The sequence below is a fragment of the Dendrobium catenatum genome, unplaced genomic scaffold (genome assembly GCF_001605985.2).
Source record: "Dendrobium catenatum unplaced genomic scaffold, ASM160598v2 fragScaff_scaffold_1446, whole genome shotgun sequence".
NCBI lineage: Eukaryota > Viridiplantae > Streptophyta > Magnoliopsida > Asparagales > Orchidaceae > Dendrobium > Dendrobium catenatum.
The window spans coordinates 2,697,906-2,711,511 of NW_021319908.1; the positions used below are offsets into that span (position 1 = coordinate 2,697,906).

Genomic DNA, 13,606 nt, shown 5'->3' on the forward strand with positions numbered 1-13,606 from the left:
ACTCTACCTTACTTCAAATTGAATGTTTTCCTAGCCCTATCTGCTACTTCTTCCATATATGTTGAGCCCTCAATAAGTGTCTTTTTCAATATCATCAACCATATCCCTCCAATTACTACTCAACTGAATAGACTGTTGTGTTTACTTGCCAAAGTGACAAGTAGATGGGTTTTTTCGTACAACACTTAAAAGGATCATTTAGAGTTGAAAAGATACGAAGTGATAACACCCAGTACTTCGCTGGCCCGAACACTTTGCCCACAACTAGGTGTATTTGAAGCAAAACATCATATTAGTCTCTAGGGCTCTTGTTTACCACTTGCTTTCTCATTACGTTTAAGGGTGGTGAAGCATTGTCCCTTCTAACCAGTCCCACAGCTTGAACAACTCCCTCTAAAGTAACTGAGGAAACTTTATCTCATCAAACCTACTAAAGTTCAGTAACCCAGTGCAATTAGTAGGGTTGTCAATTATTGACACGACTGGGAAATGACCAGAAAAGTTTTGAGTTGGGGTCACCTGGACTCGAAACGGTGCTGTTCGAGTTCAACAAATCAACCTGTTTAATAAAACGGGTACGAGGTCAGGTTGACCAAGCACCCGAACAATTTGGCCGAAAACTCATATTTAACCAAAAACCCATTTGACCCCAAAATAGCAATTTTGGGTCAACTCCGAGCATTCGTGTTGGGTCGGGTTAACCCAGACCAGAATCAGGTCAGGTTTGGGTCAGCGAACCTGACCATTTATTAAAACGATCGGTTCGGGTTGACCCACCGAAATAGTGTGTGTGAGTTTGGGTTAGACTCGTTGCCCGAATTGACACTCCTAACAGTTAGGGTGTCAATTTGGGTTACGGGTTAAGGTTGGTCGAACCGATTTGACCTGCGCTTAAACGGGTCAACAAACATCGGAACCGTTTCTACAACGGGTCAAGTTTTCAACATGGACCCGACGCCACACGGGTTACCGGGTTTGACTTGAACCCGTGACTCGTGACCGTCTTAAGATGTGAATTAACAAAACAATGCTGTACGTGTCGCGGGCTGCCGCGGATGCATAGTTAGTTGGACTCGGCGCAGGCTAATGTGATCGCGTAGGCCAGCGCGGGGCTGAGGCCTGAGCCATAAGACAGTGCGTGGTTGGTGCTTCTCGGGCGAGTGGGGATGTCCTCGACCAGAGGACAAGTTTTATTCCGGCTGACTGTGGGTGCTAGACTAGATTGCCAGATGGGGATCGACAAACTGGGTTGGGAGTCGAGCAGACTCTCGAGATGCTGCTGCCGCATGCCGGGAGGTAGGAGTGGCGGGGTTGAGTCGGAGACAACCCTACGTGATGGGGTTGATGGCAGGCAAATGTTCGAGTCAATTTCGGGTTGCGGGTCAATTCGAATTTTGACCCGATTTAAAAAATGGGTTGAAATCTTGAGCATGAACTCGACTCGTATGGAGAACAGGTTGACCCAAACCCGAATTTTTTTGGGCCAGGTCAAGTTTTGACACCTTATGTAGTTTGATCACTCTCTAATTAAATGTTGTTATAACTGTCATGTAATTAAGGACTGTCGTAGGGGAAAAAAAGGATGGTCGTAATGGAAATAAGACGAGCTTACTTTTCTCAACCTTTCACACCACGAAAACATTAAGTAAACCCATCAGATCTGGAAACTCATCTATGGATTCATGGAAACCTCCTCCCATACTCGTTGAAAGAGTTTGTGATTACATAATCCCTTGGAGCCATGGCATGTATTATTCTCTGGCATGCCTCATGCCTGACAACCATTCTCCCATATCCTAGCCCCCCTTCTGATTTAACTTTGTCGACAATCTCCTGTATATCTTCTGAACACTAGAGTGACCCATAGAAGTCTCCATGAATTGAGGTCCGTCGGCAGCTACGGGGTGCAAACGGTCTCGCGAGCTCGAGCCAGGGATCGTATCGGTCAAGCGAAATCAAACCGAGTCGAGCTCGCAGGCTCTACATCGAGTCGAGTCAAAAATCAGAAGCTCAAGTCGACTCATCGTCGTATCGGAGCGGCTCGTGAGGCTCGGTTGTCGAGCCAGTCGTAACAATCAGTCGTCTTGAGACCCGATTCCGCCCTCCTCATCGCGTCCGTCGTCATCAAGCTCGATTAGTCGTCATCTTCTGCGTTGAGAATTGCTCTCTCGAAAGTCCATAGCATCGCCCTAAAAAATTGACATTCCGAGCTCGTCCGCATCAAGAAACCGCGTTGAAATCGACGTCGAGCTCGTCGGCCATCGCGTCCGCTTCATCGAGCTCGCATAGCGCCGCCCTCGTCCAAAGCTTGGTCGCCGTCCAGAACACGTCTCGAGATCCGACGAGCTGGGACGAGCTATGCCGTGATATCCCATTGCCAGAGCTCGCAGTCCGCGTACACCAGTCATCCCCGGAGCTGTCCCCGTTAATCCGGCGTGCACTACAGTTTGTTTTGATTTCCGCGCGCGATATTGGATTTCCCCGGATATTTGTCCATTTTTTCGACTGTTCTGCTCGTTCGAGCCGAGTCGAGTCCGACTATGTTCGAGCTCAAGCTGGATAACTGTCGATGCTCGAAATCGTGTTCGAAGCTCGACTCGCCACTCGATAAACTAGACTCGTCGAACTGTTATCAGTCGAGTCGAGCCGGCTGCGAGTCGGCTTGACTCGGTTGCCACCTCCTAGTGGCAGCAACAAAATCCTCTGGTACAAGAGTATCTCCTCTTTCTAGGGATAACCAAGGTGACGTACTCTTATCTTTCAATACATTCTTCTTAACCTTCAGCTCTTTGTTTGCACCTCTCCTCCTTAATAGCTCTGTTGGGACCCCGAAAGGATATTGTTGTAGTTGCAGGTACAGAGGTATAGACCGCACCGCATGGGGATAGAAACGATGCAGGCCTTTGCTCTCCTTGGCAAAGCGAGCTAATTGGAGGGAGATATAGATCATCACACGATTAATCTTTGAGGATACGACTCTCACCAGCACACTCGATGGGTATAAATGTCGACCATAAGATGTCATGGGCGTTTCCCCCCCCGATATATTAGCTGAGTGGTTTATTTGATGAAGGATTTCATTTCTCAGGGCGTAACCTCGTGGTAAATTATATCTTAGACCGAGCCCGAAGATACTCCGATAATTAAGATAATATTATTCTTCTCGAAATGAGGGATTGACACAATAAAAGGACTGAGTTCTACTCAAAGGAAAAGAAAATGAAACCATTGACATCTGGAGGAATAGGCATAAGGAGACAGAACTATTGTACATCAAAGTATACAGAGGGGGAGGAAGAAGTGGTGTCATCACTGGACGCGGATATGTAGGATTTATAGTCCCGAAAAGAAAACTACACAATCATTTAGGCTACTATGAGAACCAATGAGTTGCTTTGAATCCAGATTAAGGTGTAGTTTAAGTTTTATTAAACAGCAAACACTCATATACTACACTAATGCCTCTGGCTTATATCTTGCCTAAAAAGAAAGTCAGCTAACCATCTAGGCGCGTAAAATTGTTGTACAATCTTTTATGAAAGATAGTGTGGGTAGTTTAATTTTTGGAAGTAGGGTCGATGTCTAGAAAATTTTCTTAATTGGCCCTGGACTTATGTAGGGTTTCTTAATGTGTAGGCAAAGGTCCCAAAAGTCACTATTCGATTGTGCTAGATTTGGGGTTCAGTATTTTTAATTAAATTTAGGCATTACACGAGTAATTAGCGTTTGAGTTTGATAATGTTGAGAATTTTTCTAGACAAAGTTATGAATTTTAACAGTTTTTGGAATTATATGAATTATCAAAATTAGTTGATTAAGGGTGTTTATGGGTTTTGATCCAAATCAAGCTTAAAATTAATTGGAATCACCCCTAAGGCAGAAATGACTTAAAAAAGATATCTCAAGTTTTGGAGAAATTTAGATTTTTAATAAATTTGAATTATTTAATAAAGCAAAAAGGTAATTTTTCATAAAAGTTGAGTTAAGTTCATATTAAAGTCCATTTAAAGGGATATAATTTTTTTAATATTAAGGGTTAAATCTGAAGAGTTTGATATATTTTGAGTTGATTTTGAGTTGAAATGAATTTATACAATTTTCTAATTAGTTATCGCGATTTAATTAACGAGTAATTAGTGTTTGTTAATTAAGGTTTAGAGATGTGACTAAGTTTAAATATTGAAAAGTTTTCGTGTCATTTCAAAACATTTCCTAGGTCTATAATTTTTTTAAGTTCGCTAGATGAGCTCCTTAATTATTATCTTAGGTGTTAGCTATGTTAGATGCGTTTAAATCACATGTTCAGACTACGCTTTAGGTAACGGAAGGGAATCGCATAAAAATAATAAACAACACCTAATCCTAAGATATAAGAGGGCCAGGCTAAATGCCCGTGCTCCACACATGCAACGAGATAAAAAAAAGACGAGTAAGCGCGCTTAACATTTGTGATTGTGAAAGATTGATGCTCAATCATCCACTAACCCTCCCCATGAATGTTACAGTGCAAAGACCTATGTTAAAAATTTCACAAAGCGCGATCCCCAAAATTAAAGGAATTTAAAATATATGTAATTTAAAAATATTTTAAATATATATAAAATAAATAGACAATATTAGTTTTAAATAATATAAATAAAAAAAATTTATGCTTCATAGCAGTGAGAGATCCACTGGGTCACCTAAATGAGTTTCATAATAATTTGAAAATAAATTTTAATTTAAATAATTAAATAATTATACTTAAATAATATTAAATAATTAAGCATAATTAAAATAATCATAACATATTTGAAAAAATAATTTTTAATATTGAAAATTTTTTAAATAAAAATAATATTTTTTCTAAAAAATATGAAGGAATTAACGTCAAATCGGCATTAGAATGTAATTTATGATAATTCTCGAAGTTTAAAACATTAAAAATTATATTTTTAATATTATAATAATAAATAATTATAATATATATTAAATTATGTACATTAATTATTATATTATTAAAACTTTAAGTAATTTATAAAATAATTTTTATAAATAAAAAAGTTGATTTTAATTAATTAAATTGTTAGTTAAATAATCATAGTAATTATTCGGATACATTTAAAAATAGATAAATAATTATTTAATTTTAAATTAAATGACAAAAAATCATGCTCTGATTTTTTGAATTACTTTAACAAAAAGATATTTAATTCAGAAATAATTTTTAGAATAATTAAATTTAAATAACAAAATAAAATAATAATAATAACTAATAAGACCTTTGATTATTTAAGAATATTAAGGGAAAAGTTTTTGATAAGGTTTGGAAAGTAATTAAATTTTAATTTAATGATTATTAATTAAGTAATTTAAATAATAATAATTAATAATTCTCAGATAATTATTTAGAGTATATTATAATGGAAAAATAATTTTTTTTTTTAATAATTTTTTTATATATTATTAATTTAAATATTAAACAAATACCTAAAATAAGGTTAATTAAATAATTTAAAATATATTATATAATTTAAGGATATTTTTGGTTTTAAATAAAGAAGATAAATCATTAAGAAATATATTGATATATTTTTAGATTTTAAAATTAATTTTAAATTCATTTTTAAAACGAAAAAAGATTCGTTTCTCTGCATTGAACATCCCAAATTTAATGAAATTTTTAAACTTAGGTTCATCATGACAGAAAAATATTGGGTGATTTTTGGAGTCTAAAAAGCTTTTATAGATCTAAGTGTAGTGACCTAAATTTAACGATTTTATCAGAAATTTTATTGTTTGAACTTCGAGCATCTTCAAACGGTGGAGCTTGTAGATTGTCCCCATATATTCTCTTACTTACAACATCGTCCAAACGAGTTATGAGATAGAGCTGGAGAACTTGGACAGGTCCTTTGGCTTGTAGTTGGAGAGCTCGCCGCCGGCGAGGAAGTTAATGATTTAGTTAGTTGGGGAGATGGGGAAGGTAAGGCAACTCTCAGACGAAGTTCAGCTTGCGAGTCCTTTGGAGAGGAGAAAGATAAAAAAGAAAAGAGCCTCCTCTCATGAAGCCTAAAAGAAATTAAGCACAATTGAATTAAATCACTAAAACACAGATCTGATCGAGGTCAATTTGGGATTCAATTTGATTTGCTCAAATTAACCCAATTAAATTTAAATAAAATGACGACTGGAATTTTAACACAACTCGACCGTGCGTAAGGTGGACTATCGGTGCTTAATTCAAAACATCGGTATAATTCAAACTCCATCGAACTAATTCGAAGCTCGAATATGGACTTGACGGGGCTTGATTAAAATCAAAGCCCTCGAGGGCATTGAACGAAAATCGAGGTCACACTCGCTAAACTAACATCAAGTGATATAAAATGGTTAACCTCTTGGAGCCTCTCTCACTCATATTGGATTATGGCTTCATCGCCATTAATTCTTTAGTCCTGGCTGTATACTGGGATTCACAAAATCATAGCTAAATAGCTTTGACAAGCCACCTTTGATGCTCTCGATTACCAGTCTTTGCTCTAAACATGTATTCAGCTCTTCTGGTTTAATCTGATGATTAAATGTAGATCCAACAAAACAGTCGCCACTTCTGAATGCGGTAAATAATGGATATCATCCTCCCTTTCATAAATCAAACATCATTTAGCTCTTGCAGAATAGGGTAGCCCAGGACTGTTTGTGGTCTGCCTTTTTCAATCTTCAAGTCCTGGGTAGTTCTATCCTTATCAAAGAAGCTATCCTTTTAAATTGCTCTGTTAGTGGTCAGGTCAGATTTATATCCCGTCATGAATCTTTTGTAGTATCCAATCAAATCTTGAAAACCTTAACTCCCATCAGATTCCTAAGTAGAGACTTTTCAGCATTGCTCAATCCTTGGCCTGAATTAACGTCCATACCCTTCTATGGTATAATTATCCACAAATGTACGATCACATTGGCTGTGCAAAATAACAACTTCTTTCAGGTTCCCTTAGCGATTCTTCTGTAACACTTTAAACACCCTTAGAATGATCCAAATTTCTCACTGCAACATTGTTGAACATGTTGTACAACTTAGGGATTATGTCTAGTGCAAAAGAGCAATGATTAGAGGGGGCTCAAAGGAAGGCAGGCATCTATGGAGCGACACTAGAAGATTATATGATGTGCACAATGCTTCTTAGAAGATCTACACTAAGGGCAAGCATATCCAACATAGTGGGATGAATCATCGTGTACCCCACATCCAGCCCAACGTCAATCATATCAACTGCAAACAGCGCACTAAGCTACCTATGAATAATGATAGGATAGGTGCAAGTAACATCATTTCCCTAAAGAATATCTAAGAGAGTTTGCCTGAATTTCAAGGAACTTATGATAAATAGTTCATCTACGAGCAAGACAAAGCTCATTATGAACATGAGCACTTGCAAGCATTGTAGGAGGCTATTTCAGACATAAACTCGTCCACCTACAGGTGTCTATAAGCCATATGTATGTAGATGCATAGATTATTCCTATGGCTACGCACGAGCAAATAATCAGCAAGTACACTAATCTTCTATAAATAAAAAGTAGTATGCGATGAATATAACCAACTTACTGCCAACATATACGAGAAATCAACAACATATTAGCCATTCTATAGTCAACGTTGATCACTGAAAGCAAATATAACCATTTTTTATAAAAATGAAAGTCAATACGTAAGTGACACACTAAACTTGCTCAAATAGGATATCTTGAACATCATAGACAATATGCAGTGGATGCTAGATATTTGAACAGTCAGCCAATCAAGTATATAACAAATGCATAAGCTCTGTGTTGATGAGTTGATATGCCACAAAAGCACAGTTTCTTGCAATCAATTTATGAAAGTATTGCCAATGACACAACATCGCGTTTAGGGAGCAAGAACATATATGGTAATCATATGAACACCTACAAGCCATTGTTAGGGACTCTTAATGCATAACAAATATTCCACTTATGGGTGAGTATGAACCAACATGCAATAGATACTAGATTATCCCTAACAGTCAACAAGAAGTAAACAATCTAGCAGGTATGCCAATAATCATACAAGTTTAAAGTAGGATTAATATTGTAGTAAATGCAAATAACTCGAGTTGGTGCAATAGGGAGTTTATTATGGCATACGAGCTTGCTTACACAAGTAAAAAAGTAGGAGGCTATGATGAAGCATTAACGAACTGGTAAGCATGTATGATGATTAACGTGCAAATGACGCTAGTAGGGTTTGCATTCAACATAAGTTTATTTCAAATAACCAATGGGAGGCTTGTAATGTGTACAAGTACCCATAAATGTTTTAACAAGATGGCAAGGTGAATGTTACTCACCCTCAGTCAACAATTTTAATGGTGACAAATACATTAATCCCCGCAAGTAAAAGGGATCGTGTGGCAACAAGTGGAAATACCTACGAGTTTGTGGTAAGGGACCCTTCATACGCCGAACATACTATATACAAGCAAGATGCAAAAAAAAGTAGTAAATGCAACATTACTCGTGGCACTAGGAGATTTGCATTTTAGTTGTAGCTCATTGATAATATAATTGATTCCTGAAATGCAGACAAACGATATGTTTGTAAGCTCAATAAATGATTTATGAATAATTCGCTAGCATCCTATGGTCGGATTCAATAGAATTTGCCATAGGCCGAAAAGCTCGCTTCGAGAAAGTATGGGCACCAAGTGGCGCAGCGCTACAAATCGCCTACAAGCAAAATACATGTTAAATGCATCACATGCATACAACTAGATGACTTTTGTGTTCGCTTGTAGCGCACAAGCACTTACAATTCAACAAAATTCGCCAACGCTTATAAATTCATCTATAAGCAGAAGTAGGGAATTCATAGTTAAACATTAGGGCTATAGTTAAAGTTAAGCTGTTTGCAGGCTGAAGTACAACCCTATGGTTGAATACTAAAGAAAAATGACAGGCTCACAGAAGACGAAACAGCATAAAAAGACTAATCGATTAAATTCATCATTCAGTAACAATCTTTTAACACATTATTTAAATATTGCAAAACACCCCTACAGTATTTACAAATGCGAAGCTTATTCCATGCACATACATGTTGCAATTAATTGCCCGTATGGCCCTGACGAGCTGTTATGGATTGCATTGATGTTGAGGATGCCAACGCAGGGTTGTGGAATGAACTTACGATCAAACTTGATATTTCTATGTGGGAGATATGAGTTGACCCGCTTGAGCTATCAAATAATCATCTGATCGTCGGCCTCAACCAATATTATTTATACATTCTATTAGGCTTCAGGCTCTTCATAAGAAAAATTCAATTAACAAAGGCATAAAGACAGACGAGCGCCTATCCGGTGTCGTGTAAGGCAGACGTTGACAAGGTTCGACCTATGAAATAATATTACCCTAATAAAAACCTCGATGAGACCGTGTTGACAGAAAATCTCAACCAGAGGGAGATAAATATTTTAAAATGCCTATCAATTTTCAAGAAAATTCAAAACTCTTAAATGCCAAAATATAAATATTTAAATTTAATTAATCATCAAATACTTAGATGAAAATTTATCAACCCTTTGCAATAATTTGCCGAGGTTGACAAATTTGAAAATTACTTCAGCTCCAAAAGCCAATGTCTGGTCGAGAAATTATTAGGATCATTCTCAAACGTCTCTACTAGTAAGACATGACATATGTGATATGTCCTCTAATAGTAGTTGCGCCAAAATAACATCATAATGTGGTTTTCGCCGCCCTAGTAATGGTTATGATCGGAACTTTGAAACCTATGGTTTTGCCGCAAATGACACCATAATAATTATGACCATAGTCAGAGGCTCATTATTTCCAATGGCTTCAAATCTTTGAGAATATGATCATAGGATATAATCATATGACACAAATATCTCTTTAGCTAGTGGTGATTCAACAATTGTCTCTTAGGCAAATATCCACCCATTTACGAGGTACCATCTTGGACGAAGTAACCCTGATTGTTGACAAGGGATCCTTTTATCAGGTTGGGGTTTCATCGAGTCAATCATCTCTTTCTACCATCAGTACTACTGCAATAACAGTAAATTCGTGTGCTCCTGCCATCAAATACTACTGTGCTGAATATAAGATTTATACTATTGAAATCAACTGTATTGATCTTATGGCATGTGATACAGCTGGCAGCGATAAAGCATAATGGATTGCATGTGTCTTTCGATTGAATTTACTACAATTGATTTGATTTCACAAATCATTTACGATGTTTTGATTTGACGCTTTTTGGATCCATCCGAAAGAGCATCTCGGGGTTCGAACGCAAAGGTACTCCCGCACCTATCCCGTAGAAAGAACGATCGTAGGCTTTAAACTCGTAGAACAGGCCAATGGAAAGGTAATTAGATCGACTGCATACGACTATCCATTTGAGGTAGAGGCTCTCGCCAGCACATCCCGATGGATAGTAATATATACTTCCCTAATCGTAACAAACGGGGGGGGGGGTTTTTTTTCCCCTCCCCAAATACATAAGCTCGATGAGTTAGTAGATGGTGGATTTCAATTTTTTCGGGCGCAAGCCCGTAGTAATTACCATCCCAGGCCGGACTGAAAAACTTCGAATAAGATCATATATTATCCTTCCAAAGTGGATTTGATATAAGGGTCAGACTAAGATCCCTATTCTCAAAGGAAGAAAGTTCTGATTTGGCTCAAGTCCACCATGCGGGTTCACACTAGCACTCGGAGTGTCTAGGTACTAGGAAGAAGCTGGATAAAAAAAAATTAAGCACTCACACATGCGGAGAAAAAGGATGAAGTGCTGTCATTCTGGTGAGCATATTAAATTGATTTATGGTCCCTGAAAGTAAGGGACCTACCCACATTTTAAGCATACTACGTACGAATGTAGTAAGCTCGAATCCTAATCTTGGTTGGTTAGGTTCTACGAACACTAAACCCGTGTCCTGCAATGAGGTGCAACCGGACTTACCCCGACCTGGATTGGGAGCCAGTTAACCACCTAATCGATTCAAAACAGTTATCAAGTCTTTTATGAAAATGGAACCGATCGAGTAGTCCCACAGGTTTTTGAAAATAGACGACATCTATAGTTTCCTAATTGTCCTATACATTATGTAGGTCGAATGCTCCTAAAAATTCCTAAAAAATTTTGGGAGGTTTGGGATTCACTAATTTACATTGTTGAATTTTCATGTCATCAGGGATCTATTCTAGCTCATAGAATTTTTCTAAGTTCGCTAGACGGGTTCTTTATATTGTCCTTAGGTGTCACTACATTGAATAGGTTAAACTGTGTTTTTTGAAACTAACCTCAAGGTAACAATGCATCGGAGTACACAAAGCAATAAACACAATAATTCTAATTTAGGAAGCCTAACTAATGCACGTTGCATCCTATGCATGCAAACCGTGATAAAAAAAAGTAACTGCGCCTAACAAAGTGATTAGTGAATGATTGAAACCAATCATTCATATCCACTCCCCCATGATCACTCTTCACATATATAACCATATATTTAAAATTCAGGAATAGTGGATCTCCAAATAGGAAGATTTAATATAAGTAATTTTTAAAAATAGTTAAAAATACTTATAAAATATATTTTTGAAAATTATGTAATTAAAATAACTGATCATAATACATAAATATAAGGAGACCACTAACCACCCTAACGGAGTTTCCAAAATAATTTTTAGTTTTAAAAATAATTATAATAATAATTATTAAATAATACTTAAATACTTCAAATGATTAAATTAAAATAGAAATATGTTAGAAAAGTAAAATTTATTGGTTAAAAATTATTTTAAATAAAATACATATTTTTCTAAAAAGAACAAGGTATTATATTTCAAAATTCCTATTAAGACGAAAAAAGATATGATTTTTTTCGAAGTTTAATGCGTTAAAAATGGGTTTAAAATAATTTGAAATAATAAATCTTAAAATAATCATTAACAAACATGAAAATAATTTAAAGTTTTTGAAATTAATACTTATTTAATAAAAATAAAACATAAAATAATATTTCAAATAATAATCGCAGTAATAATACAAATAAAATTAATTTTAAATGAGCTATATAAATATAATATCTATTATAATAATAATAAAGATAAAATAATAGAAATAATGATAATAATAATAAAAATAAATGCTCTTTAAATAAATAATAATATATATAGGAATTATAATAAAGTATAAATGACAATAATAATAATAATAATAAGGATATGTTAAAATACTTATAATAAAGTAATTGTAAAAAAATATATTTTTAAAATAGTACTAAAAATAACACTATAATTAATAATGATGCTACTCACGATCCGCTTGCACTGACCTTTTCTCCTTACGGTCACACGTACGATGCCACTGAACTGTCGAACCTACGTATGACCTTGATCTCCTTCCACGCGAATAGGACTCCTGTCTATTTGAAATAATGAGTGAGTGGGGAAGAAAAGGATTATGTGTATAATAATATAATAATATACATAATAATAATATTCTGATTTAAATAATTAAGTATTTTTATGATTAAAATAAAATAGTAACTAAATAATAATAATACAATAATTTAAATGTTTTAATAATAATAATAATAATAATAATAATAATAATATATGATACAATTCATACAATAATATAACAAACAGTAAAAATGAATCACTTAAAGTAATAATTATATAGATAACCATAAAATTAAAATAATAAAGTTATAATAATCATTAAAAATTAACAATAATTTAATTTGAAAAAGGATATTTTATTGTTTTTAAATAATTAAAAAATATATATATTTTTTAATCGAAACTAATTTTAGATACAAGAGGATCCTGTTGCCCGATCACTATTTTATGAAGAACGTGCTGTCCCGATACCGGATAACGGACAGCCTCCGATACTCAAAAACCGGATTAAAAAAACGTTTTTGGTCGGATACGGCAAAGACGTGTCCATTTAAAATACTATTAATTTCAAAAGGGACACGCGTATCCGATACACGTGTCCGTTGAAAAAACAAAGAAATTACAGAAAAAAAAAAGATGCGTGTATTTACTTCGCAAAGACTGCGAGTCAAGTTTCTCATTTCTGAGATTGAATTGAATCTCTTGATGATATGAAGAATATGTAGAAAAATTACACTCTTTCACTTGGATGGCTCTGAATTAAAAGCTATGATATTAATGAGATGATAGTACGAAGTTCAAAGACAACCAACTGAAGAAGCTACATCTTTTAATTGGATACGTCTTTGGCGTATCCGACACGTATCGGTGGAGTATCGGAGGCGTGTCCGTGTATCCGTGTATCGGATACAGCACGTCTTCATAAATAAGTGTATCGGTGCAACATAGATCCTCTTTAATCTAAAATTAGTTTCAATTAAAAAATATATATATTTATTTAATTATTTTAAAAACAATAAAATATCCTTTTCCAAATTAAATTATTGTTTAATTTTTAATGATTATTATAACTTTATTATTTTAATTATGGTTATCTATAATAATTATTACTTTAAGTGATCATTTTATTGTTTTGTTATTATTATTGTTATTGCTATTATTATTATTA

At 35.1% G+C, this 13,606-nt stretch overlaps 1 protein-coding gene across 3 annotated transcripts in view; it reads right to left on the reverse strand.

Moving 5' to 3' along the window:
• LOC110111670 (E2F transcription factor-like E2FE) overlaps nucleotides 1-13,606 on the reverse strand; it is a 40,125-nt gene that overhangs the window by 10,152 nt on the left and 16,367 nt on the right. The window lies entirely within an intron of this gene.